We start from the raw sequence: 22,597 nt of genomic DNA, 5'->3' as shown, positions 1-22,597 counted from the left end.
AATCTGCCGGAGAAGGGATAGGCTACCCACTCTAGTATTCTTGGGCTTCCCTGGTGGCTCAGCTGGTAAAGAATCCACCTGCAATGCGGGAGGCCTGGGTTTGATCCCTGGGTTGGGAAGATCCCCTGGAGAAGGGAAAGGCTGCCCACTCCAGTATTCTGGCCTGGAGAATTCCATTACAGTCCATGGGGTCACAAAGAGTGAGACATAACTGAGCCACTTTCATACGGGTGCTCTTTACAAAAGCCATGGTATGTCCCTACAGTAGAATCCTGTGCATCTATAAAAACAGAATAAAGAAGCTCTCTATGTACATGTATTGAGAGCCCTCCAAAATATAGTGTAAAGGGGAAAAAGCAAGATACAGACACTGGGTATAGAAGGTTATGCTTTGTGTAAAAGGGATGAGGAAGAAAATAGAAATCTGTATTTGTTTGTATATGTACTTTTTGAATCTGTGGAATAATTCAGAAGCAATTAGAAGCTGCAGTGACCTGTGAAAGAAAGTGAATGGGCAGGCAGGGAACAGGTTATGAGAGAGACCTTTCGCCACATATCATTTTATACATTTCAATTTTTGAAGCATGTAAAGGTATTACTCTTTGAAAAAATATTTTTTTAAACTCAGGGTCAGATTGAGTGATCCTAAGCCACAGGCATGCATGTGTGCTGAGTCCCTTCAGTCAAGTCCGCATCTTTACGACCTAGCCCACCAGACTCCTCTGTCCATGGGATTCTCCAGGCAAGAATACTGGAGTGGCTTGTCATGCCCTGCTCCAGGGGATCTTTCTGACCCAGGGATCGAACCCACGTCTCCTGCATCTCATGCATTGCAGGCGGATTCTTTACTGCTGAGCCGCCAGAGAAGCCCCCTAAGTCACATATTCTCTACATATTCATTCCCATCTTGGAAGCCTTCTTCAAGCCTCCCATCTGCTCTGCCTGCAAGCAGAGCCTGAGACAGGCATCCAGATGCTCATGATAGAGTGGAGGACTGCTCTCTGAAAGCCTGTTATGGGGGAGGGGAGGCACAGTAGGGTGGGGAAAGAGTCAGGCAAGGATGTGATCTCAGGTAAGATCCAGAGCATAAATTGCATCACACATTGTCCCTATTTGAGACTAAAGAGCCCGCTTTTGTACCTTGATATCAGACTCTGGGCCTTGGGGGCAGGGGCAGGGGACTGTAATCTCTCAGGCCATGTGGCTCCTGTTCGGTCAAAGGCAAGTCTCCAGAGACTGCGATGGGCCAGCTGGGAGCAGCCAGCAGCCAATATTCCTGGCAGCTGGTGGGTGGGCACATGGCCTGGGGAGGGGTGAAGATGGGGCACCAGCCACCTCCCCTGCTCCAGGGATTCTCCACCTTCAATGCCCATCAGAGGCCCATGGAGGGCTTCTCAAAACAAATGACTGACCCCCAGCCCCAGAGTTTCTGATTCAGTAAGTGGGGGAAAATGGAGAGAGAAGAGAAGGCCTTGCTATTTCTAGGAAGTTCCCAGGTGATGCTTTGCTGCTGGTCCAGAAACGTTTGGAGAACCACTGACCTACAGAATTGTTGCCTGTTCTTTTCCTCCATAGCCAGTATCAGGACCCTCTTATCTCCCTTTGAATCTTCTGCAAGGTATTTCCTCTCCATTCTCATGGCTGATGTTCCACGGTAGATCCTTATTTTATCAAGACCTAGACTAAGGGTATTTATTCCATAGACAAAAAAGGGCAGGGCCTATTGTGAATTACCTTTACAGGCTACCCTGAGTAAAACCACAGAGTAATTATCTCACTCTAGTCGTCCGTTAAGTGCCACAGGGAGGGCTTGCTGCTGCTGCTGCTGCTAAGTCGCTCAGTCATGTCTGACTCTGTGCGATCCCATGGACTGCAGCCCACCAGGCTCCTCCATCCATGGGATTTTCCAGGCAAGAGTACTGGAGTGTGGTGCCATCGCCTTCTCCAAGGGAGGGCTTGACATGGGTTCAAACAGTGAAAGAACTGCTGCAGTTCCTTACCAGCGATCCATGTGCTAACTGTTCTTTTCTAGGGAAATGTATACAGATCATCAAGTTCAATAGTTTTTGTGGGCCGGTGGCACTGTGGTGCAAAGGAACAGCTCTCAGAACTGGGGTTGGGGGGAAGGTGACTGATCTCCACACCTTGCATTTTAGAGATGAGGAACCTGAGGCCCTGCTCAAAGTCACATGCCTTAGAGTGGTGCACAGCTCCTTGTCCTGGGAGAATCCCAGCTCTGGCATCTAAGATGAGGAACCCAAGTTTGGGCCATTTACAGCCCAAGAACTTCAGCAGCTGTCAGCTCACCAACTCCAGATCCACCTTCCTGCTTTCCAGGCTCCTCATCCCTAAGAAACAATGTAACTAACACTTAGGGGGACCCTAGTGTGTTTGAGACAAGGTACCAGAGTCATCATGCATACCACCTCTTTATCTCCCTTACACATCTCACCAAGACCAATGCCAGGACTAGTGTGAGGCAAGAGGAGTATGCAGTCCCAAGCCTGACCAGGACCATCACCTTCAGGGTGGGTACAGCCACCCTCTGGGGATGCCCTGCTCCTGGCAGCCCTGACAAAGTCAAATCCTCTCAAGTGACATTGTGCATGTGATCATGGCAGAAGAGTGCTCCTTAAGAAGTGATGGTGTTGTGCAAAATACTGGTCAATGAGAAGTTACCCTTAGGTTCTCAGAATCACAAACTCCTTTGTAAAAAAGGGTGTGGTGTCAGCCACCCAGAAAAGCCATCCATAGCCTCATTTTTATGTCCTCAACTCTGTCCTTAAAGGTCACTTGGGAATGGAGGCTTCTTTTGATATGAGATGTCTCTTTCAAAAGGTAATGGCATTTCTTTCCAATGGGAAGATTTCTTGTTCTTTTGATGGAGTGAATGGCTACCTCCAGGCAGTTCTTTTGTCTATAACTGTGCCATCCAATATGATAGCCATCAGCGACATGTGGCTATTTCAGACTAAATTTAAATCAATTAAACAATACAATTAACAATTCCATTTGCAGTCTCACTAGCCTCAGTGCAAGTGCTCATTAGCCACTTGCGCCCAGTGGCTACAGTATTTGACAGCACAGATAGGAACATTTCCATCGTTGTTGAGAGTTCCATTGGACAGTGGTGGTATAGTGGCTTTCCCTATCCTTGATTTTTTCAAAACTTTTATTTCTCAGAGTCACCTAGAAAGAAAAAAAGTTTTCCTCAATTATACAGAAACTGTTTTTGCCTTTAGTGTCATCCTTTAGTTTCTCTATGACTTTTAACTGCCTGAAATCACTTTAAAAATAAGTTCATCTATGTCAGTCATTCTCAAAGTAGGGCCCAGAGATCCCTGAGGGCCCCCACAACCCTTTCAGGGGGTCTGCAGGATCAAGCTATTTTCATAGTAATAAAATAAGTAAGACATATCTTTTTCATTTTCATTCCTTCCAAATGTACAGTGGAGTTCTCCTGAAGCTACATGACTTGTGATATCACAGAAGCAGATGAGATAATCCATGAATCTTCTATTAAGCCAGGCTTGAAAAGAGATTTGCTAAAAGGTAAAAGCCGCACTACTGGCAAGGACAATAAACTGGGAGTTTGGGATTAATAGATACATGCTACTATCCATAAAAATGATAAACAGCAAGGGCCTACTATATAGCACAGGAAACTATACTCAATGTCTTGTAATAACCTATAATGGAAAAGAATCTGAAAAAGAATATATATATATATATATATATATATATATTTGTGTGTGTGACTGAATCACTTTGCCATACACTTGAAACTAACACAGCATTGTGTATCGACTATACGTCAATGTTATAAAAGATTACATTATATCAGAATAAACAGTACTACTTTCTCACTAAATTTTTTTTTGTTTTGGAAAAAAGCTATTTTTATTTTAGTGTCATGTTAACATGTAATGACATTGTGTTAAATGAATTGATGAATCATTTTAAGTGTTTTCATATCTTATCTGGTAAACATTGATAGTTATAGCCTATGTGAACAATAGCTCTTTGGGGGCCTCAATTATGTTTAAGAGTGTAAAAGGGACTACATTTTTACACTGCCAAGCTATGTTATTGCATATTTTTGCTTTCATCCTGGTTTTTGATACATACCCATCACTAGATAGGACTGGTCCCATCCCAGGTTCTCCCATTGTTCCCAGCTTGTTTGCTGCAACATTAAGGAAGCAATCATTTCAAATCCCTTGTAGAATGAAACTGATGTGAACAGGAGAACAAGGGCTCTGTTGTCTCCCGCATAGATGAGTAAAGTGAACATCTTCTCAGGAAGTGGAGCAGCAGGCAATGAGAATGTGCTACACAAATGTCTTTCCCACCCACTAGCCCTTTTCTTTCCCAACCCGCCCCTGCCCTCTTAACCTAAGAGAGCTGCTGGAGAAAAATCCAAAGCTTGAGGAAGAAAAAAAGCCAAACTCAAAGGCTGTGATGCCCAGGGAACACCGGGGTGAACAAGGTTGACATGTGAATCAGTGGCTGCTAATGAGATTGGTATTAAACTATTAAGAAATAAATTAAAGAGTAGGGAAATATACACCTGTGTATTTTAAGAGTCAATTTTTTAAAAAAGAAATTCTAAAGATGCAGCAGTTTCACATTGTTTAAGTTTTGTGGGATTTTTTTGTTGTTGTTTTTGTTTTGCCAAAGCATTGGAAGCATACAGGAGGAAGCCATGTGTCAATATATCTAAAGCACTCTGTCCCTGTGAGTGAAGGGAGGCAGGAACAGAAGAGAGGTGAGGGCTCCCTAGAAAAAAATAACATCTAAACGAATGCTAAAACAGAGCATAACAAAGTTATGAATCTTAATGACATAAAAAAGAGAAACTCAGAGCCTGGACCCTAGGATGCTGATCTGAGGGAAATTGTCCAAAGATTCAATAGAGTTATATTCTTTTCTCTTTCAAGTGGGAGTAAGAAAAAGAATAAAGGAAGTTGGAAGGTGGGAGGGATATCATCCCCAGTAAACAAGGTTCTCTGAGCCCTGCCATGTCTCTTCCTCCTCCTCCTTCCTCCTTTCACCCACTTTCACCACCTCAGATAATAACAACAGTAACAAAAGTAGCTTCTATGTATTGAGTCCTTGAATGTACCAGGTACTGTTCTAAACACTTTCCATGTGTTTTCATGTGCAACTCACTTAGTCCCACAAGCCTACAAGGTGGATACTCATGCCAACCCTCGCTTTATAGATGAGGAACCCAAGGCACACAGAGGTACTGTAATTGTCCAAGGGCTTTGCACTTCTAAGTCAAGAATTCTAAGAGGAAAAATAAAAAGCATCAGTTTTGATTGAATGGATAATGCTTAAAGTTTACAATAAGAAAAATGTGTTGTTTGCACCTAAGATGTTACAGTTCAGTTCAGGCGCTCAGTCATGTCCGACTCTTTGCGACCCCATGAATCGCAGCACGCCAGGCATCCCTGTCCATCACCAACTCCCGGAGTTCACTCAAACTCACGTGCATCGAGTTGGTGATGCCATCCAGCCATCTCATCCTCTGTCGTCCCCTTCTCCTCCTGCCCCCAATCCCTCCCAGGGTCAGAGTCTTTTCCTCACATCAGGTGGCCAAAGTATTGGAGTTTCAGCTTCAGCATCAGTCCTTCCAATGAACACCTAGGACTGATCTCCTTTATGATGGACTGATTGGATCTCCTTGCAGTCCAAGGGACTCTCAGGAGTCTTCTCCAACACCACAGTTCAAAAGCATCAGTTCTTCAGCACTCAACTTTCTTCACAGTCCAACTCTCGCATCCATACATGACCACTGGAAAAACCATAGTCTTGACTAGACAGACCTTTGTTGGCAAAGTAATGTCTCTGCTTTTGAATATGCTATCTAGGTTGGTCATAACTTTCCTTCCAAGGAGGAAGCATCTTTAATTTCATGGCTGTAGTCACCATCTGCAGTGATTTTGGAGCCCAAAATAAAGTCTGACACTGTTTCCACTCTTTCCCCGTCTATTTCCCATGAAGTGATGGGACCAGATGCCATGATCTTCGTTTTCTGAATGTTGAGCTTTAAGCCCACTTTTTCACTCTCCTCTTTCACTTTCATCAAGAGGTTTTTTAGTTCCTCTTCACTTTCTGCCATAAGGGTGGTGTCATCTGCATATTTGAGGTTATTGATATTTCTCCCAGCAATCTTGATTCCAGCTTGTGCTTCATCCAGCCCAGCGTTTCTCATGATGTACTCTGCATATAAGTTAAATAAGCAGGGTGACAGTATACAGCCTTGACGTACTCCTTTTCCTATTTGGAACCAGTCTGTTGTTCCATGTCCAGTTCTAACTGTTGCTTCCTGACCTGCATATAGGTTTCTCAAGAGGCAGGTCAGATGGTCTGGGATTCCCATCTCTTTCAGAAAATTACTCTTTAGCATATTTCTAAAAATAATTATTGGAAAATCATTTGCATGTTTATACCATTTAATGTTTTAATAGAAAAGACCTACATAAAAAGGAAAGAGAATGATATTTGTATTTCTCTTTACTGTCCACATTTGAGAATCTAATTGCTGATACTCAGTTGCTTGTTCTGTAAAATGGGGATAAGACACCAGCTTCTTAAAGTTGCTAGAAGGATTCGATGCCAAAAGTACAAACAGATTCTAATGCCTCCTCATACACATTAGGTGATAAGTGGCAACTGTAACAATGGTTCTACCATCCTCTGCCCCAGTTTCTGTACTTTACTTTCTCCTCTGTATTGATTTCATCCCAAGGCAGACAAGGTCACGTCTTGTGGTGACAAGATGGCTGCCAGCAGGTTCTCCTCAGCAACTTCAGCAGGAAACAAGGATTGTGACCAGTGTCAAGATCTATGCAGGGTCTGAGATTTTACCCTCTTTGCAAGCTAACAACTTATCTTGCCACAGTTTCATGGATGCTGGGAGAAGACACAAGACTCCTAGGTCAGAGATAAGGGAAAGTTTGTTACTTGTAGCCATAGTAGTAGCTACAGTACCAACAATTTTTGTGCTGGTTCCCCAGACCCAGTTCTTACAGGGCAATACTAACAGGCCTCGGTGACACCTGTACACAAGGGAATTGTGTCATGGGAGAGGAGCCTTGAGCTTGATGAACCTGAATCCTTTATAACTGCACATCCTTGCTTTGGAGGGAGACAGTAGCTCAATCTTCCAAGTAATGAGAATCACTGCTGCTCACCCCAATACCAAGGTTTATTTATTTAATACTCTCTTCGAATTTGCCAAGGCAGCCATCAAGCAAAGGCTGGATGGCCATATGTCTGGCAAGGATGTTATAAACGGGGTAGGAGGCTATGATAGATGTGTTTCCCAAAGTATATGGGACCTTTGATTATCTCATTAGATAAACATGTCTTTGTAAAAAAAAAATCAAACAAAAAACAAATTCCATGACCAAATTTAAGAAGTATGCTACAAAGTTGAACAGGTTTCTTTAATGTAGGATTTTTCAGTGCCTTTAAAATAGTGACATGCACTATGAATCTCCACAAGAGAAATAGAGAACTGTAGAATCACCCATACTTCTTTGACCTCAAAAGAAGCAATTTTTTTTCACAGAAAACCTGATCATAATTCAGTGAAGCACTGTGAAAGATGAACACTAGCAATTCTTACCAAATCAGAGGTTTCATAACTCTGTTACTTTATCCTCCACTGAAGACCTAATAGAAATGTGACCAGTGATTTTTACATTTTTATATAATCGACAGTGTCTATAGGACTAAAATTTCCTCCATAGATTATGTAATTCTTCAACAAATTATGGAAATTTTAGTTCGGCTCCAAATTCTTTTACTGTGACAGAGCGCTTAGGGTTTCAAGACATCTAACTAAATGTGTCAAAATTAAACATGATTATTACAGACCAAGAGAGACAAAATAAAGTCAAAACTATCTGAACACTGGCATTTTCTTCAGGCTAAAATACACTTTTTACAGAGTGTGCAGCCATAAAACTAGCATTTATGTCAAGCTAGGATTAGTATTATCATATTGTAGATACACTGAGGTACTTTTAGCAATTTTGAAAGACAGTTTCATATTCCCAACTGTAATAGGGTGCCTGAGAAATCATACCCATCTTGCTAAAACTAGTGTAATTATAAGAGTGAAAACAACTAAATAGCTTTGACACAGCCCTTTGGCTGTCTTGCAATACTAAGACATTAAGTTAATGCAGTCTGCCTCTTTGAAGAAATGTAGAATCTGCCCTTCCATTCTAGTTTGAAACAAAAATTGGTAGCATAAAATTGAGAAGTAAATGAACCAAGAAAGATGTCCATATTTTTTTGTGATAGCCTTGCCCTAGAGAATAAATCCCCCACTGAAGAAGTAGTTAGCAGTAGAAAATGAGCAGATCAGAGAGTCTCAGAGGCAAAAAGGACCTTAGACATCATCTGGTATTATGTAGACCAAGTTGTGCAATTTATTTCTTGGAAGTAATAAGAATGGCCACAGGAAAAAGATGCCTCAAGGTGGATAATGTCTTATTCCACTTGCTATTTCATGTTATCTGCCCATGTGAGACTGCGCCAACAATTGCACACGCTCTTCCCAGACTTGCAGCTGGGAGTTAGCAAAACCAGGAAGCAGGGACAATGGAGGATCCATGTTGGTGGCGATGGCAACAGCATTGGCCATGGTGGCAGGCATATCTGGATTCCAGCGGTGGCAGCATCCAGTGCCACTGGTGCAGCGACACAGCTATGACATTTGCAGGAAGAACGTCACATTGAGGTGTGACTTTTGGCAGTTTGGGGGGCTTTACCCAATGTCTGAGCTAGGGTTCAGCTGTCCTGAAGAGACTTTGTGAGCTACCCAAAATCTTTTCATTAAACCTTTCGCCACTGAAGTCATCCAGTGTTTGGTTTCTTCTTCCAGAGAAATGGAGTCTGGGAGATAGTTTTTTAGGTGGCCTCATCAAAGTGGGCTAGCCCGAGGTATTTATCCATGGTAGGCATCCCATCTTGATACCAGTCTTCTGATCAGATCTCAGCACAGCCTTGTCTTTCTAGTTTTACAAACATCACCCAATCCTAGGAGTGCCATGATGCATCTTCATATACTGACTGTAGGAGAGAAGCCTAGAACGCTTTTTGAGACCAAGTCCCAAAAAGAGGGCTATGAATGTCAGGCATGAATTTCAAAAGTTTCTGAGCAGAGGGCTAGTATTGGGTTGGCCAAAAAGTTCTTCTGGTCTTCTCCATAAGATGTTACAGAAAAACTCAAATGAACTTTTTGGCCAACCCAATATGACTACAGCTGCACTATTATTAGTTAATGATGTGTAGAATTGAGAGGAAGAATCCCAAAGGTCAGCTGGGAAGCCATCACAACAATACATGTAAAGCACTACCGCTGGAATATCCTTCCCACACTTGGCTGAACAACTAGACTTTATCCTCCAGTCTCAGCTCAGATGCCAAATCACCTCGGAAGCCATCTCTGAACACCCAGCCAGGCCATGTACCTGCTCTCTCTGCTGTCAGACATTCAAGTGCATTCTTCTACCTCAGTTCTTAACACATTATCTTGAAAGTAGCAATTTACTTGATAGTCTCTTCCAAAAACCTTACTGTTTCTGTTTGCATTCTAAACACCTAGAACCTCATGGCATGGCCAGCAAGGACACCCAAATCTTCTTTCCCAAATCTGCTCTAATTCCAAATATTTGCACTTTGGCAAATGACTCCTGGTTCAGGCAAAAAACCTGGGAATCACCCAGGACTGACACCTCTGTTACCGTACCACCAACTGCCTCCAGTCTCCTTTCCAATCCACTTCATCACCAAGTCATAGCTGGTCTACATTCAAGACGTACCTGGAAAGAATTCACAGTCCCTAGCAGGCAGAAATATTCAACCACCAAGAAACCAAGAGAAGGTAGAAAACTTTTTATGCTCCTTGCCACGGCCCTCCGCCCGCCTCAGATTCCCACTTCAGCCATGTGGACAGAACCACTTGACCTTCCACATCTCTATGCCTTTTCGCCTCAGGACTATTTCTAAAGCTTTTCCTAAGGCTGTTTCTTCCAAGGCAGTCCAGAAGCACAGTTCGAATAGGAAGATGCTGTTACTGTTCCAGAGAAAACCCAAAACCAGGAGGGGACGAGGGTGGGCAAATGCTCCAGCATTAAACACTGGGAATTCATTTCTGAGGTATATTCTGCACAGTTCCTCAAAAGGTCCCCAAAGGTGTTGAGCACAGTGGCTGACAGAGATAACCAGCTCAATAAGGCCCATGTCATTGGTTCTTGGTGCTTCCTGCAACTATCTACCAAATAAGCTACCTGTACCCAAGGCTGTTTTCAGGGTCTGCTTTCAAGGGAACCCAAACTAAGACAGTAGTGGACAAATGTTCTTCCTGGCATCTTTTAAACAACTAGCATCACCCTAAATATACAGATGGGTTCTATTGGCTGCAATAGAACTGAAACAGAGACTATGGCAAATTCCGGACACTGAAGATGGTTCAGTGAGCTGGAGAAGACAGAGCCAAAAAAAAAAAAAAATGTGTGGCAGCAGATCAGGCTGGAGAGGAAGGCAGAGGTCAGGTCAAGTGACAAGACCTCACAGAGTTTGCTTTAGTAACTGTAAACTCCACCAAGGTCAACCTCCAGAGAGTGCAGCAGGACAGAACAGGACAGGCACGAAATATACACGTGTCCATAGTGATCGTTTTCTCCCAAACTACTCAGTATACTTCTTGGCCAAATAGATTAATAAGAGAATCTCAGAGCAGTTGATGGAACTTCAGAGAAAAGCCCCAGAAACAAACAATGGGTAAGGGATGAACATCTTTGGAGTAAAGATACATTATTTAATGTGACGAAAATGAAAACTTGCAGGACTTGTCTGTGGTCTTATGAGGCAATGACTAAGCTAACAGATTCAAAGGGATGTCATGGGTTCCTTCCACATATTTATGGAGGGGCCAGGAGGAGAGGCCTTAAGTGGGTCTGCTGAACCCAGACGCTCCTATAGGTACCCAGCTGGGAGAGTAGAGGAGAGAAGGACTCAAAATAACCTAGAATTGGTGGATGGTAACTAAGGTGAGTGTGTTACTCACTCAGTCATGCCCAACTCTTTGGATTAGGGCCTGCCAGACTCCTCTGTCAATGGGATTTCCCAAGAAAGAATACTGGAGTGGGTTTCCATTCCCTTCTCCTGGGGATCTTCCTGACCCAGGGATCGAACCCAGGTCTCCCATGTTGCAGGCATACTCTTTACCATCTGAGCCACTAGGGAAGACTGGGAACTAAGGAGATCAGTATAAATCAACACAGATGATTTCTCTGTGGTCTGGGGAGTGGAGAGGCAGTGCTAAAGGACTGAGAAGACTGATATTCAGTGAAATAAAGGCGTGTTGTTTGGGTCCTCTTACCTCCTACAACCCAGCAATAGATGCCTGGACTTCTGACTTTTGATTTCAGTGAGTTGCAGTGCATCATCATTTGGCAAAATCCAGTACCTTCTTTTGCCTGTTTGAAAATAAGCCAAATGTCAACGGTAATCTACTGGTCAGAAATGAAATGGGGAAACTAGTAAATGATGGGAAAATAATGGGCAAATAGATAGTGAGGGATAAAAGTCTCTTCCATAAGATGGGAGAGGAATCTGAGAAAGTGGGGGAAATTCTATTTAAAGACATTATTGGTAAAATACTAGTTACATTCTTCCTATTCTCGGAATTAGGGACTTCCCAGATAAACCCACGATGGTATTTTGATCTTACTTGACTCTAATCAAACTGTGGTCATGCCTCCTCTCTGTTATCACAGGCACCACTCTCCCTCCTTACTTCATTCACTGGTTTTCTTTGCAGCACTATTGCGCCACACTTGGAAAATCCCAGTGTACCAGCTGCACCAGCAAGCCAAGCCTTTCTATTTTGCGAAACCTTCACAAAATGCTTTCTATTAAATAGTGTTCACTGGAAATAATACCATTGTCATGATCCCTTGAGGAAAGAGACATTAGACATCCTGGTGAAAGTGGCAGTCATCCCCATGATGCTGTGACAACCCTGTTATCTTCTCTTTGTGACACTTCACACCTGCACCAGTAACAGTTATTCTCAGCGAGAGCCAGTGCAAGGATTGCTTCAGCAGATCTGTATTTTACGTAGAGTGGTGACTGGTTAGTTCTATCCTTGTATCTCCTCTGACAATAAAAGTTTGACCTTTACTTCAGGAGAAAGTTCATATCTAGTTGATGCTTTGTTTAAGAAGTCTAATTAGGATAATTGGTTTGAAGACTTGAAGTGAAAAGTATGTATTTGAATTACATTCACTCCTTTTAAGGTTCAGGTCCTCACTTTTAAAAATCTGAAATCCTCATCTCCCACTTCACCTGAACACCTTCCTCCAGGTGTCACCTGTCAGTGTCATATGCATTGGCCCTTCCTGGTCTCAGAGGCAGTACTTACAGTCAGTTCCTTGCTGCCAGAAGCAACGTCTACCTCCTGACCACATACTCCCTACCCAAGCGAGACGTTTGTAACTCAGTGTTCAAGTTTGATTTGCCTTCAGAGATCTCTTTGAAGCGCCTTAGTTGCAATAAAAAAAAAATCATTTTAGAATTAAACTTCTTCATAATTTGTTTCTCACCTTCTCCTTCCTCTTGACAATTTTATGGCACACTGCACAGGTTTCTGAGAGGTTCCTATAAGTTATTTCACTTGTTCCTCACTATAGTCTGTAAGCAGGTATGGCAGATTTACTTGTGAGGAAACTGAGATATTCAGGGGTCCAGTAAATTGGCCAGGGGCTCCCAGATGGCAGATGATAAAGGACTCAGTGCCAAAGTTCCTGTTGCCTAACCCAGGGCTCTGACAGTTATTCCCTTCATTCCTTGGCTGTGATCTTTCATAAAGAACCACCCTTGTGGCTCCTGATCATTTGCATGAACTTTCTTGGGACTGCTGTCTTTGAGACTGACGTCCCTTTCTTTCCACCTGTCTCATCTCTGACCACCCTTTACGAGTAGTGTGCAGCAGATGGAATCAGAGCCTTACCTCTGTGTAGGTAGCTAATGCCCTTCTCCCCGCCACACACCCAGAAACAGCCCTCCACCCATGGCTGATGGAAGTGCGTACATAAATTCTCAGCTCCTTTACCTCACTGGTAGAATAGGAAGCATATTCTACATTTTGTCGCATTGTTTCTCAGTTCAGTTCAATTCAGTTCAGTTGCTCAGTCGTGTCCTACTCTTTGCGACCCCATGAACCGCAGCATGCGCCAGGCCTCCCTGTCCATCACCAACTCCCAGAGTCCACCCAAACCCATGTCCATTGAGTCGGTGATGCCATCCAACCATCTCATCCTCTGTTGTCCCCTTCTCCTCCTGCCCTCAATCTTTCCCAGCATCAGGGTCTTTTCAAATGAGTCAGCTCTTCACATCAGGTGGCGAAAGTATTGGAGTTTCAGCTTCAGCATCAGTCCTTCCAATGAACACCCAGGACTGCTCTCCTTTTGGATGGACTCTTTGCAGTCCAAGGGACTCTCAGGAGTCTTCTCCAACACCACAGTTCAAAAGCATCAATTCTTCAGCACTCATCTTGTTTCTCAGGTGCTTTGATTAGTATGCCACTCCGTAACACTCCTTCTGCTGGCTTCTTTTCCTTCACTGTCTCACTTAGTACTTCCACACCAGTGGTTCCTGGGACCACCTACCACACAAATTAGTTGTACTCAAATTCTGTCTCAGAGTCTGCTTCTGAGAGAACCCAAACTAGGAAATGCATGCCCCCTCATCCCAACCTGCCTTCCTGGCTGGGATTTCCAGCCTTTGGTATGAAGAAGGAGTTCTGCTCAAAAAATTCCCTTGGCCTTAAGGAACTACTTCTGCTTTAACTACCAACTTCCAGATTGGTCCTAAGTCTGACCATTCCCACGCCTTCCTCATAGCTTGTGTATAGGTGTTCTAAACACATCTCCTCTCCTTCATACCTCCACCTCCAATACCATAGCCCCATCAATTCTTGGTGTTCAGCTGGATGGATGGATGGTATGGCACGAATTGATGAGGGTATATTCTAGAGGGAACAGCAGGAACAGAAGACAGAATGCATGTGTGGATGTGGAACTGACAGGAGGTTCCTAAGGAGGAAGGAGAAGAGAAAGCTGGTGACAACCACTGGGGGAGCAGAGATTATAACCAGAAGAACTGAGCATGCTCTGCAAAGTTTACATTTTATCCTGAGGTCAGCCAGTCAGCTCTCAAAGATTTCAAGCAAGAGAGTGCTAAGTTTAGATTCAAATTAAGAAAAGTTATGGGGATTCCCCTGTGGTCCAGTGGTGGTCCAATTTCACTGTCAAGGAACTAAGATCCCACAAGCCAAGAGGTGCAGCCAATTTAAGAAAAAAAAATTAACCCAAAGGTTCTGTGGAGGGTAGTTTGGAGTATACTATTATCTAAAATCAGATGATGGATGTGAAAGCACAGCGTAAACTGGGAAGATGATTCCAGGTGCAATATTTGGAGTCCTGAGGTAAATTACCCTGGGCGTCCTCATTTGTATGGCATAGTGCCTGCCTCTATTCACTCCTCCAGCCCAAATCTGGGACTCCCAGTGGCAGGAGGCAGCAGTGGAGGTATTCCATCAAGGTTGATTCAGCATCTGCAGGAGCCTGACGGGTGACAACCCATGGGGTAGCAAACAGTCGGACACGATTGAGTGCGCACAATCTTCCAGGCATTGGGATTGTGCTGGGGTCACTTAATGCCAGACCCTATCCTTAGTTGATTTTCACTGTGCAACTTGTAGAACCGGCAGCCTCTGGGCCCGCCCACATGTCCCTCCACAGGCCTAATTGCAAGATTCTGTAGTAGCTTCAAGTAGTAGTTTCAAGGCTCCACTGTAGTTTCAAGGCTCTGATTATACTGCACCCAGTGATGGAAACTGATGGGAGACTAAGAGGGAGCAGAAGCTGAGGCCAGTACCGGGTGGGGAGAATATACATGTTTCTTAATAAATTGTTGGAAAGTGGACATATACAAATAATTTCGGCATGCTTTTTATATTAACAACACTTGAGGATTTTGCATTTAAAAATGAAATGTTTTCTGTGCTTGTGAGTCTCCTTTTCTGCTAAAAGAAAACATAATGCAGCTGAACCTAAATAAGATATATTTAAAAATTCAGTGACATTTTAGCAACAGTGTGAATAAAAACTAAATGGTGCTTTGCCTTGAATGAAACAAGAGCATTTGCTAACTTTGATAATATAAAAAAACAAGTTATTTTTTCCTTGTATAATATTAATTCCCTAAATAAACACTATGGTTTTGCATTATAATATTCTGCATAATAGCTATTTATAGCTAATATTAATCCTCTAAATATGATAGCACACAATAGATTTGCGTTTCAATATTTTTGGTAATGGTTGGTTTATGTCAGAGGGAATAAAGGTTCTTATTTGATATAATCTCTGCATTATCTTTTCACATACTATTTTTGATTAAATGTTCCCTTCCAATATCAGAACTGACCTTTTACAGAAATCTCTACACCAGAGCAGAAATTGATCTCATAAGGCAAAGGGATATTAAATAACAGAGCTTGGCAAGGATGTATAATATTATCGTATCCTGCTCTAGCATTTTGCTGCTTGTGCATGCTGCTGTCTTCTTAAAGTTACAATTAATATCCATAAGTAAGCTCATTAAGGCCACTAAGAGGAAACACAAATCAGCGAGGGTGATGAAACCCAAGCCATATATCGATAATCATCTTGGCACACTACTCAAAAATCATGTCCAAGAAAAAAAAAGTTTAAAAATAAACAAGAGAGAGCTTCTTTTTAAAAAAAAAAAAAAGTTCATTTATTTATTTGGCTGCACCGGGTCTTATTTGCAGCATGTGAACTCTTAGTTGCAGCATGTGGGATCTAGTTCCCAACCAAGGATTGAACCCTGGTCCCCTGCATTGGGACCAGGGAATCTTAGCTACTGGACCAACACGGAAGTCCCCAGAGAGCCTCTAACTTAATCTTTGCTTTTGCATTCTAGATTCCCCCTCTGATCCTTTCCCAAAAATGGGTTCACTTTCAAAATAATGTAGAAACGGAGAATGGGCTTGCACTGGGTGTATCTGCATTTTTCTCCTGTGTCAATCTGCGCAAGCCTTCATTTCCGGTGTGCTTCTCCAGGCTTTAGAATGTTTACATGGCCCATTCCATATTTTTTGCTCTAGGGCAGTAGAAAGGGAGCATGGCTAATTTTAGAAGGAATAAGAAGACAGTTGTGCAAGATGTAGAAAATGAGAATATTTATAACTTTTCTGAAGAAAAAAATCTGAAAAACCAAATTTAGATCTTGTAAAAATTTTTAGCTAAAAAGCCTTAATATTTTCCATAACCTCCAGTGCTACAAAGAGGAAAGGACTGCCTTGACAAAAAAAGTTCTCTCTTTTTAAAGATAGTAATGGGGGTGGGGGAGAAGCTATAGATTGTATAATAAATACACAATTAACCTTTGAATACATGGGTTTATTCAGCACGAGCCCACTTATACATGGATTTTTAAAATAAATATACTAGATTGAGATGAGCTAATGATGTCGGCCAAGTTTTCCTCACCACTGACTCATTATGTGAGCAGTGAATCTCTACCACACTTGTCTTTCCATCTTGGTCATGGGAATTAAGCCTTGTGTTGGCCATATATGTAACAGTGATACTTGATTTTCCAAATGAGCCCAGTCATCTTTGAATCCTCCAATGACTGAAGTCAGAAGGTCTGTCAAGTCTTACTCTGAATTCCTTTCCCACAATCCATCTTATATTTTACAGTGCTTTCTACAACCTGGTAACTAACACATAATGTTCTTAAATAAGAGACATTTCCACGTCAATTAACAGGTTACTAAGCATTTTTGACCTACTGATAGGCTCCAGGTTCTGAAGGGTGATGTGGAAACTTTCTCCTCCACCCACCAACCAGAGGTACCAGCATCCTCTGGGAGGTCATTAGAAATGCAGAGTTTGGGGCCCTTCCTCAGATCTAATGAATCCGAATTTGCATTTTGACAAGATCTGCAGGAGAGTCCCATGCACACTACTGTCTGAGAAGCTCTGACATAAATGACTGAGGAAAACTAGTTTCCACACAGGCACCAATGTGATGGGACCTTTCTGGAGGAAATTCAGGGAGGAGAGGGATACTCAGAAAGAGGCCCCCAAATCTACCCATTTGCAGACACATATCTTAAACAGAGGTCATAGCATTTCACGCCACAATCAGAGATAAGTTTTAAGAAAGGATAGCTCCTGGGAGAATACTGACTACATCCTCATACATACCTACTTGTCCTGACTCCGCAGCTCTGGTTTTTCCCACCACCTTGGCATTTCTGCCCAAGGAAAGCGAGAAAGACCTGTGCTGAGCAGATAGGGACCAATTACAATGCCTGAGCATTAGGTTCCAGGGGTTGGGCCTTAGGTGGCACTCACACCCCACTCATATCCCAGTACCTTTTAAATCATATGCCCCCAAACAGCGACCTAGTGCACAAAAAATAAAATATTACTTCCTGAAGCCAGAATTTTTATTCCTGAAATCTATCTTCGAACATCTACACACATTGTCAACACGATGGAGGTTGCTTGCTGAGAGGCCAGCCTCTGAGTTTGTGTGCCAGCCCATCACTTAGTGTGTGGCCTTAGACAAATGATTTCATGGCTCTGAGCCTCACTTTCCACATCTGTACACCCAGCCATAATAATAGCTCCCATCTCCCGGAGTAATTGTGAGGGCTCAATAGGTTAATACAAATAAAACATTTTTAGCACCGCCTAACACAGAGTAAAAACTCAGTAAGCAACAGCTACTGTTACTATCATCATTATTATAATTGCTATTATTATTACTGGAGATCCGCTTCTGACTGAACATGAATGAGCTCTCTCTGAGTAGAGTTGTTCAATCAGTTCCACAGGCACACCATCCCCAGCTGTTTTTCATCCAGTTCATAATTCTCAAGGAAATGAGTTTTTGTAAATTACTGTGATAAACAGGACTAAAATCTGATCGTGGAGTCTCATCACTGGTACACAGCCCTAATCTGCCGGAGCACTAATGATTGGAGCTTGAGTTAGTGACTCAGGCTTGAGTTAGTGACTCAGGGTTGTTTGCTGGCCAATCCCTCTTCCCTGCCTAAGGACCCATAAGCCACTCAATTTAATCATTCATTCTAGACTTCTGAGCAAACTCAGGTTCCAGTCTGAGGTGGGAACTCTGGAGAAATTCAGATATCTTCCCCTTTTCCAGTCTTTGAGCTCTCCTCTTGCCTACAATTCCTCAGAATGACCAGCCACAGCTCAGCAATTTCATCTGCATTTGTCTGATTTCTCTCAGATTGTCATTTTTCTGTGTCAGAAGACATCAATCCATTTATAGCAGCCTGTGGCTCTTTGCTGATCCTCTCACTTATCTCTGCCTTCAATTCCCCTTAACCAGACATGTTCTGACCTTTCTGAATTCTCTCTACCGCCCGCTGACACGACCCCATCAGACCCAAGCAGTCAGGCTAATCCCATTTTATTCTTTGTGAGCCAGGATAAATTGAAAAATCTACCCCCAAAAGAGTTAGCTTTGATTCATCTGGGGTTGAAATAGTCATGATAATAGTTTTACAGCCTTGTGTTTGTTCTTTTATAAATCAGGGAATGTCAGATGGGACTTTGAACCTAAAGTTGAGGACAGAGAAGTAATAAGTAGCTCCACATCCTAAAGATGAGAGAATGTTGGGAGTTTGGAGATTTATGTGAGCATGGAAACTGGAGCCTGCTTCTAGCCTGGAGGTAGAACAGGTGGATCAAGGTGGATGCTGAACAGCCCACCCTAGAAAGCTGGTGGAGAAGGTTGGCAGTGGCTGTGCTTGAATGGCATAGGCTGGCAAGACAAGAATGAGTACATTTCCTGAAGGCCAAGGAGACACTGAAGAAGAAGGTATCTGGACTTAAGCAATGGTACCTCATCCCACTCAAGAGGGCTGCCTGCTAGACCAAGGGACCCTCAATAGTGAAAGGCTTGGGGCAAGCACCCAATGATGGTAGCTGATGGAGAGGGAGGAAAAAGAGGCTGAGACAGACCTCCGCAATCAGAGACCTATATCTTAGGGAGGCCCTCCAGGGTCTTCTAAAAGAGTACATGTACCCCCATGGATCATTTGGGCATGTTAAATGCCAGTTCTCATGCAGTGAGTTTGGGATGGAACTCTGCATTTCCAACAAGATCCCAGGTGATCCAGATTCTGTTGGTCCATGAACTAACTTGGAATACCCAAGCCCTAAATCACCAGTTCTCAAACTCTGGTCTTGGGATCCTTTTGCAACCTTAAAGATTATTGAGGTCCCAAGGAAATTTTATGTGCCTTATAATGATTGATATTGACTGAATTCAAGCTTAAAACTGAGAAATTTTAATATTTATTGAACATTTCATTAAAAAATACATTAAAACCCATTACAAGTTATCATAAAGAACCTATCTTTATGAAAAGATACCTATATTTTCCAAGGGAAAAGAAAATAGTGAATGGCACTGCTTTACATTTTTGCAAATCTGACTTAGAAGACAGCTGGATTCTCACACATCTGCATCTGCATTCAGTCTGTCACCTCATGCAGATAGGTAGTTGGAAAAGAAAGGAATGTTTTAATGACCTTTTCAGGTAATTATAAGTACTCTTCTTTGATATCACACTAAAAGTCTATAGGATATTTTCTTAAAGATCAGTTAGAATGTGAAATCTGAAACCACAACAATGAATTTTTCATACTCTGTTACATTAAAATCCATCTATGTAGAACTTTGAATGGATCCACACATGATTTTGTAACATCATGTATCGGTAATTTGAATACATTGGGTCACTGAACCATGCAGATGTTCCCAATGTTTACATATTTCATTATCTAATTTCAAAAACTCACATTTGTTAATATTACCAGTGATCTCACCATCAGCTCACCGGAAATTTAAGAACTAGAAAGCATTTATGCTCAAAATGGTAGATACAAGTTTTACAAAATTTTAATTTTTGCTTGAAACCTAAAATTTTATCATCGACAACAAACAGTATCTGTTATTTTTCTTGAAGTGGCAGGTTTCCTTCAATTGTTTACAGGAAAATAACTGCCAAATACCTGAGTCTAACAACCAGAGCTTGTCTGTTAGGAGTTTTTCCCAGTCAAAATTATTTTCCAGGAAGATAAGTGTCTAGTTCAGTTCACAACTCAACCCACCATACACATAATTTTTCTCAAGATAACCATCATGCCTCAGTATACAGCCAAAATGCTTTCTGCACACTTCCCATTTTATCACACAGAGTAAAGAAGACATGTACTCAAAGGTCAGTATTTAACACAATTAATGATTTTTACTGCTTCATCAAGGACATTCTTAATTGAAACTGGATTCTGTTTCGTTTTGTTATCAAGAGTGACAGCAATGAAGAACACCATGACTACTAGTAGAGCTTAGTGTCACTGCTTTGATTTGGGCGAAGGGACAGTCAATCTTATTCCCAACTGCTTTTGCCCTATCATTGCAAATGCCAGCACAGCAAAAAAAGACAAATAACATCTCAGTGTTAGTAAGCAAATAGTTCTGATCTCGCAGACCAAAGAAAGGGTCCCTGAGAACCACCGCCCTAAGGAACTCACCATGTGCCCCCTAAGAAAGTCAGCATTTGGAAAGCTGCCAACAGAGGGTGCAGAGGCCTGGTGGTGTGCACCCCCAAAGCCACAACAACTGAGAGAGTAACAATAGCATCCCAATAAGTAAAGATATATTTTGCATTATGTGAAGGATATATTTTAGAGCTGGATCAGACCATTTCAACACAGCTCAAACTTAGGCTTGGGCAAGGAGAGGAAATGAGAGATTGAGATCAAAGTTGAGATTGAAATTTTAAGCTGGACTGGACTTCTCATAATTAAAAGTGACCAGAAAGTTATGGAATCTGCCCAAGATGTTATTAAGAAAACGGGAAGGGTAATAAGACAGAGCACAGTGGGAAACAGAGATTAAAGCGAATAAAACACTTTCATGTCTCTATCCCCACTGAGTTGAAACTCTTCATTAGAAAGTTATGTCTAGTCCCCCTTCCATTTATAACACATACATATTTGAGCTAATTGAAAAGCTCCCTATGTGACATGCCATATTCCTTTTTTCCCTTGTTAACATCATATCATTCATCTATTCAACAAAATTCAACTGAATGCCTACTGTGTCAGGCACTGTTCAAAAGGCTTGGGAAACACCAATGAAAAAAACAGATGGATATTGTTGGTAGAGCTTACATTTGTAACTGTTACTTTTTAAAGCTTTTGTCCAGTTAGCCATGGAGACTCAACTGCAAAGCATGCTGGAATTTTGGAGCCACATAGCAGGGTTCAGTAGAGCTTGGCAAAACATTCTGAGTAGTCCATAAAGCCAGGCCCAAGGAACATGGTCAGTAATCTATATCACAGTGTTCCAAGGCCTGCTGGCTCCATCAGTCAAGGTTATCTGATAATCTGGTGGGCAGATGCCCAAGAGCAAAAGGCTCTGGGCAAGATTCAGAAGAGTGACAGCATCTTGATTTCAGTGGGATGGAAGAGGAACCTAATCCCAGCCAGTATCTGGAGGCACAACGGACAGGGGCAACTCTTTTGAGGAGGGGGACCTGGCGAGGGGTTAGCCAGGGAAGGGTCTTTGTCAAATGAACTGGTCTTCTCCTGGGAACTTGAATAGTAGGAACCGAAACCAGCTTACAGGCTGGAAAGGACACTCTGGACCGGATTCAGAACAAAGAGCAGCTCAGGGGGTATGTGGTTGCCTCCCACTGAGCTCTTTAATGGGTGTGTTCCACATCCAGTGAAAGACCATTAAAGGTGCCACACTCTGAAAAGACGTATAATATCAAACAAAAACAACTCTAAACCAGAAAATAAGTACAAGGAAGTCCAACAAAGTTCTACTTTTGCTCATGATGTCATCTTCAAAGTAGTCTCAGTATCCAATCCCTTCAAATGGGCATTTGTGTGGGGAAGTGCGGGGTTCCTGCACTGCAGCATATGTGTGTGCCATGCTGTCTCAGGGCTCATCCGTACTGCTCTGTCCCCAGCCCAACAGGGGACATAAAGGACATATGATAGGAAACTTCAGAGTGAACCACTAGCATTCATGTGATCAAGCCTGAGCAGGCCCTTTTTTAAAAACAATTTTATTGGAGTATAGATGATTTATTATGTTGTATTAGCCTCAGGTATATGGCAAAGTAAATCAATTATACACATACATGTATCTACCCACTTAGAGTCTTTGTCCATATAGATCATTACAGACTACTGAGTAGAGCTCTGTGTGCTATGCAGCAGGGTTTTATTAGTTATCTATTCTATATATGGTACTGGGCATATGTCAATCTCAGTCTCCCAATTTATCTTCCCTCCCCCAACTTATCCCCTGGTAACCATAAGCCTGTCTTCCACATCCATGACTCTACTTCTGCTTTTTAGAGGAGTCAAGGTGTTTGAACACCAACTTCCCTTAGTCATTGATTGAAGCTGCATCT

The 22,597-nt window shown here is 42.4% G+C and overlaps 1 long non-coding RNA gene across 1 annotated transcript in view; it reads right to left on the bottom strand.

Annotated features, from left to right (window-relative positions):
* LOC138930937 (uncharacterized) overlaps positions 1-22,597 on the bottom strand; it is a 41,531-nt gene that overhangs the window by 586 nt on the left and 18,348 nt on the right. Inside the window, exon 2 of the long non-coding RNA XR_011446294.1 lies at positions 11,408-11,504. This is a non-coding gene — a long non-coding RNA (uncharacterized lncRNA). The remainder of the gene's footprint in view (positions 1-11,407; positions 11,505-22,597) is intronic.

This window comes from Ovis canadensis, chromosome X (genome assembly GCF_042477335.2).
Source record: "Ovis canadensis isolate MfBH-ARS-UI-01 breed Bighorn chromosome X, ARS-UI_OviCan_v2, whole genome shotgun sequence".
Lineage (NCBI taxonomy): Eukaryota > Metazoa > Chordata > Mammalia > Artiodactyla > Bovidae > Ovis > Ovis canadensis.
The sequence above is the reverse complement of the archived record's forward strand: the minus strand, read 5'-3'. Positions and strand labels throughout refer to the sequence as shown.